This window comes from Mesocricetus auratus, unplaced genomic scaffold (genome assembly GCF_017639785.1).
Source record: "Mesocricetus auratus isolate SY011 unplaced genomic scaffold, BCM_Maur_2.0 Super-Scaffold_100011, whole genome shotgun sequence".
NCBI lineage: Eukaryota > Metazoa > Chordata > Mammalia > Rodentia > Cricetidae > Mesocricetus > Mesocricetus auratus.
This window is the reverse complement of record NW_024429195.1, coordinates 82,011,113-82,016,369: the sequence shown is the minus strand read 5'-3', so window position 1 is coordinate 82,016,369 and position 5,257 is coordinate 82,011,113. Positions and strand designations below refer to the sequence as shown.

Here is a 5,257-nt window from a genome sequence, read left to right as displayed (position 1 = left end):
GGCATAGTTAGTTGCCCTGCAGAGAACACAGCCTGGAACTCTTCCAGGAGTGCTTTCCTTTTTGACATTTTAAGTTTATTTCTTATTCTTCATGAAATTTAGGTACAGATTAATAAAATATTCAAAAAAGAGTGGGTGTGGTGTGGGTTGGACGAAAATTGCCAAATACATATTTAGGTCACAGATGAGTTCATGATGCTAGTAACAAAAAAGAAAGAAAGAATGAAATAAAGAAAGGGAAAAAGAAAACATAAGCCCAGCAACAGTGGCTAAGAACACCATTTCAGGAGGTCCCATTTATCAATTGTTGAGCTCAGTGTCTGTACTACTGGTGTTATGTTCAGGAAGTGCTCTTCTGTACCAATTTGTTCAAGGGTACCTCCCATTTTTTCTTCTAAGATGTTCAGTGTGGCTGGATTTATGTTGAGGTTTTTGATCCATTTCTACTTAATCTTTGTGCATGGCAATAAACATGGATCTATCTGCAGTCTTCTACAGGTCAGCATCCAGTTATGCCAGCACCATTCGTTGAAGATGCTTTCTTTTTTCCATTGTATAATCTCAGCTTCTTTGTAGAACTTTAGGTGTTCGTACATGTATGGGTTAATATCAGGGTGTTCAATTAGATTCCGTTGTTCTACCTGTCTATTTGAATGCCAATACCAACTGTTTTCAGGACTATAGCTCTATAATAGAGCTTGAAGTAAGGGATAATGATGCCTCTGGACATTGCTTTGTTGAGCAGGATGTTTTGACTATCTTGGTTCAAACTGAGAAACTTCTGTAAGGCAAAGGACACAGTCAGCAAGACAAAAAGGCAACCCACAGATTGGGAAAAGATATTCACTAACCCCACATCTGACAGAGGGCTGATCTCTAAAATTTACAAAGAACTCAAGAAGCAATTCTCTAAAACACAAAAAGATCCAATTAAAAAGCAGGGTACAGAACTAAATAGAGAATTCTCAATAGAGGAGTCTAAAATGGCTGAGTTACACTTAAGAAAGTGCTCAACATGCTTAGCCATTAGGGAAATGCAAATCAAAACAACTCTGAGATATCATCTTACTCCTGTTAGAATGGCTAAAATAAAAAACACCAATGACAGCTTATGCTGGAGAAGATGTGGAAAAAGGGGAACACTCCTCCACTGCTGGTAGGAGTGCCAACTTGAACAGCCACTTTGGAAATCAGTATGGAAATTCCTTAGGAAAAGGGGGCACAGTCTACCACAAGACCCAGTAATTCCTCTCTTAGGCCTATACCCAAAAGATGCACATTCATACAACAAGGATGTCTGTTCCACTATATTCACAGCAACATTCTTTGTAACAGCTAGACATTGGAAGCCACCTAGATGCCCCTCAACTGAAGAGTGGATAGAAAAAATGTGGCACATTTACACAATGGAGTACTACTCAATGGAAAAAAACACACTGGGATCTTAAAATTTTCAGGCAAATGGATGGCACTAGAAGAAACCATCCTGAGTGAGGTAATCCAGTCACAAAAAGACAAACATGAACCTTCATCTATTGACTGATGGAAGCAGAGGCAGATACCCACAGCTAAACACTGAACTTAACTTCTGGAACCCCATGACAGAGAGGGAAGGGTGATGAGCAAAAGGGTCAAAAATAAAAGTAAGAAACTCAAAACTGGAAATCAAACAATCAAAACACAAAGAAGAACCCACCCCCAAAAAGGAAAAATAATGCAATATGAAACAAAAAGTCCAAAAAGATACCGCTGAGATAATTTTGTGTTGTCCAGTTTCTCCCCAGAATGGGTCTGCCTTAAAGTGTGATTGAAACACCCATTGAGACTGCCATGGGGAAAACGTTTCTTCTCTTTTCTTCATTATTCCTTTTCTTATTATTCTAGACTTCTCATGTAGCCCAGGCTGGCCTCAAACTTGCTGTTTAGCACGTAGCCAGGGATGACATTGAACTTCTCAGCCTCCTGCCTTCATTTCCTATGTCCCGAGACTAAAGGTCTTGTCACCACACCCAATCTTCTCTGTTTTGCTTTGAGGCATTGTCTCACCACATAGGCTTGAGAACTCACTAAGTAGACCAGGTTGGCTTGAAACTCATAGGCATCCTCCTGCCTTAGCCTCCCAAGTGCTGGGATTACGCATGAGTAAGTAGCAAAGCTTCAGACTGCACTTGAAACTCAAAAGCCCACAATAAATTTCATCAGAAAGTGACTGTGGCTGCCAGTGAGATGGTTCGTGATATAATGATACACACCTGGTGACTTGAACTGTATCCAGAGGAATCACACAGTGGAACCAACTCCTGTAAGCTGTCCTCCAACTTCCACACACTCCACATAATCCTATAGTCTGACCGTCCCAAAATAGATAAATTAAATGCCAGTGATAGAAACAAATGTTCACAAATGTTTCAGTGCTATGAAATTGAGCTCACAAATGATTCCAGGCACTTCTGTAGACATCTTGAGAACATAGCATTTTTAATTAGATGAGCTAGATTCATTAGCAAGTAGAGACTAGCTCCTTTAGAGCACAAGTCCTGGAGTGCCTTAATGGCAGGGTGTTATGGTCATAAACTGCTTCTGCTGGTATATTTCATGTATGGAAAATAGCTATGTTCCCTGTGCCATCAGGCCCTTATCTGGTAGCTGGGTTCTGCTGGAGGCCAGGTTCTCCCTCCTGGCAGTGCCAAACCATTCCAGTGAAGTGAGACGTCTAGGTCCTATACCAGTCAAGGTGGGGGCATTCCTGTTTCTTATGATGATCCTCCCCAGCCCTACAAGGAACAGCAGTTGTGACAATATCCATAGGCTGTGCTCCCAGTCATTGTCCCACATGTCTGTCTGTACTCCAGCCTCCACAAGAGGCTGCCTCTCATTTTCCAACTTTTCCTGGAGTGCACTGTCCTGCTTAGCCACTACTTCTGCCTGTCCCCACTGGCAGGGTGCCTCTTCTCTTGTTGGTCCTGGCTGCCTCCTCCAGGAATCCCCCATAACAACCCCTCTCCACTGGTCCCTGTTTTTCTTTGGAGAAGACGTTTGGTCAGCACTTTGTCTCCAGCTCCTGGTCTTGAACTTGGCACAACGGGGGCAGGGAAAAGAATAGTGAGTGGCTCAATGAGTGTGTAAATGGTGAGACAACTGTGACTGGGAATGAGGATACCTGGTCTCTGGAGTTTATCTCAGACCCCTCTCTGAGCTATGATGCCAAAGGATGGACAGGCAGGATCATTTTTGTTCCATCTATAGGAAGGGAGGAAAGTCTCTCTGGGTGATCCTAGACACAGCACCCTCTGTCAGGCAGGCTCCAGTGGGCCTCGGTCTGTGAGTCCTGCTGGGTTTGGAATGGTGGGTGCCGCTCTGGTTCTTGCAGTGGTTCCCATCCCTATGTGTGGTCTGCAGGGGTCTCAGCCATGACCTTGCTGCCTGGAGGACACAGACTGGGGACTTTGTCCCCCTCCCAGTACCTGTAGAGGCCTCTATGAGGTGATTTCAAACTGACCACCACCATCCTTCAGTGCAACTCACCAAAGCTGAGAGAGGGCTTTACACAGGGACATGGAAGGGAGTGGGCACCAGTTCCCCACACTGAGTCCGTGTCCATAGTTTAGTTTTAAAACATGAAAAAGCGAGTTGCTGAAATTCTGCTATCAGATCTGAGTCAATATGCAGATGATCTCATCTCCAATCAAGTAAGTATCATATTGTCATTCCCAAGCAGTGTTCAGCTTAATGAGGTGGAGACGTAAGGGCTCTTGGGCATCTGCTCCTTGTGATAACCAAGGGGTCCTAATGGGGTTTGCTCACAGTGATCACCATGGTGCACTGTGTCTACTAAGTTCTCCACATGGGAAGTACTATGGGGCTTCCATGCAAGCTAAGGAAACTCTGCATTTGGAAGGAGGAGCTGCTGGATGGCTTACCCTTTATTCCAAGGCAGGGTCCTGGAAAGGGAACCTGGGATTTTGGATCATTCATGGAGTGATAATTAGCAGGGTGGCAAAGGCTGTTCTCCATGAGATCAGCAGGCCCTTCCCTGGGCATTCTATTGTATCCTAGAGAGCTCCTGGCATTCCATGATGTCACCAGTGTTGTAGCAACACCAACTGCACTTAGGACATTGCTTCAGTGACTCTGGATAATCATTAGAGATGTTGTCAAGACTGAGGTCTCTGTTTGCGAGAGAACATGGAGAACATCCAGAGACTAGAGAGAGGCAGAAAGAAGCTGCTGTTAGTTCTCATAATAAAGCAGGAACAAGGAAGTGGTCCTGGGTTAGGCACAGTGAGTGCTGGGTAGGAGATGGGGAGGTTCCTGGGGGAGGTGGTCTTGAGCTGGGACTTCCAGTAATGGGACAGAGAAGCTGTGCCCTCTGGGAAGCACAGTTCCGGATAGTCCATGATTCCAGAACATGATTTTGTCTGTTCCCCATGGCAGGACGGGGCAAGGACAAGGGTGTTGTGTGGGATCACCTAGCGTTTACCTTTAGCACACTCGGTAGTGTAATGTGGGGACAACGGGATACCACCTGGAGGCAGTAGGCACTAATGTGTCCCCAGATTTGTGCAGGCATCACTGCACTTCATGCTCAGCAGTTTCCTTTGGGTGCAGTGGCTGTCTGACACCAGTCACATGAAGAGAAGAGTACTTCTGGCTAAGACTTCATGTCCTCAGACAGGAGAACTCCTCCATTCACATCTACCTGACAGCAGCCCCCTTAGGCGACTGAATCATCAGTTGAGGGTGATAGTCAGTACTCTAAAGTAGTCAAACAATTGTCAGAGCATGCCTCCAGGGCAGCAATGGTCTCCTTCTTGCCAGCTTCCATGGTATGGGCCCTCAGTGGTGTGGGGTGACTTGGTGAATCGTTTCACCATGTTGTGTCCCTGCGTGACTTTCCAGTCCTTATCCATGGACCTGGAATGAACAGGCAGGAGATGTGGGTTCCTCTAAGCTCCTCAGTGCGTGTGCACTTTGCCATGTCTCCTGGCTTTTGAAAAGACAGGCAGGCTTCAGGGCTCTGGACACCTTAGACAATACAACAGTGCCCCACACAGTACTTTAGCAGCTGATTATGGTTGTTCCTCCTCTCTGTGTCTCCTCACATCCTCTCTCCTATCTCTCTACCTCTCTCTCTCTCTCCCTCCCCCTGTCTGCTCCCCTTTCCCTTACTCTTTCTGTTCCCTCTGCACCCTCCCCCTCTCTCTTCCTCATCCCCCTCCCCATCTCCCTCTCACTCTCCTTCCCCTTCTCTCTCTCC

At 45.8% G+C, this 5,257-nt stretch overlaps 1 long non-coding RNA gene across 1 annotated transcript; it reads right to left on the bottom strand.

Annotated features, from left to right (window-relative positions):
- Positions 1-2,566: 2,566 nt before the first annotated feature.
- On the bottom strand, positions 2,567-4,184 carry LOC121143117. The gene is made up of 3 exons (XR_005880228.1): positions 3,921-4,184; positions 3,161-3,240; positions 2,567-2,774 (listed from the first exon to the last, which is right to left on the bottom strand). It is a non-coding gene; the product is annotated as an uncharacterized LOC121143117 (long non-coding RNA).
- Positions 4,185-5,257: the final 1,073 nt, after the last annotated feature.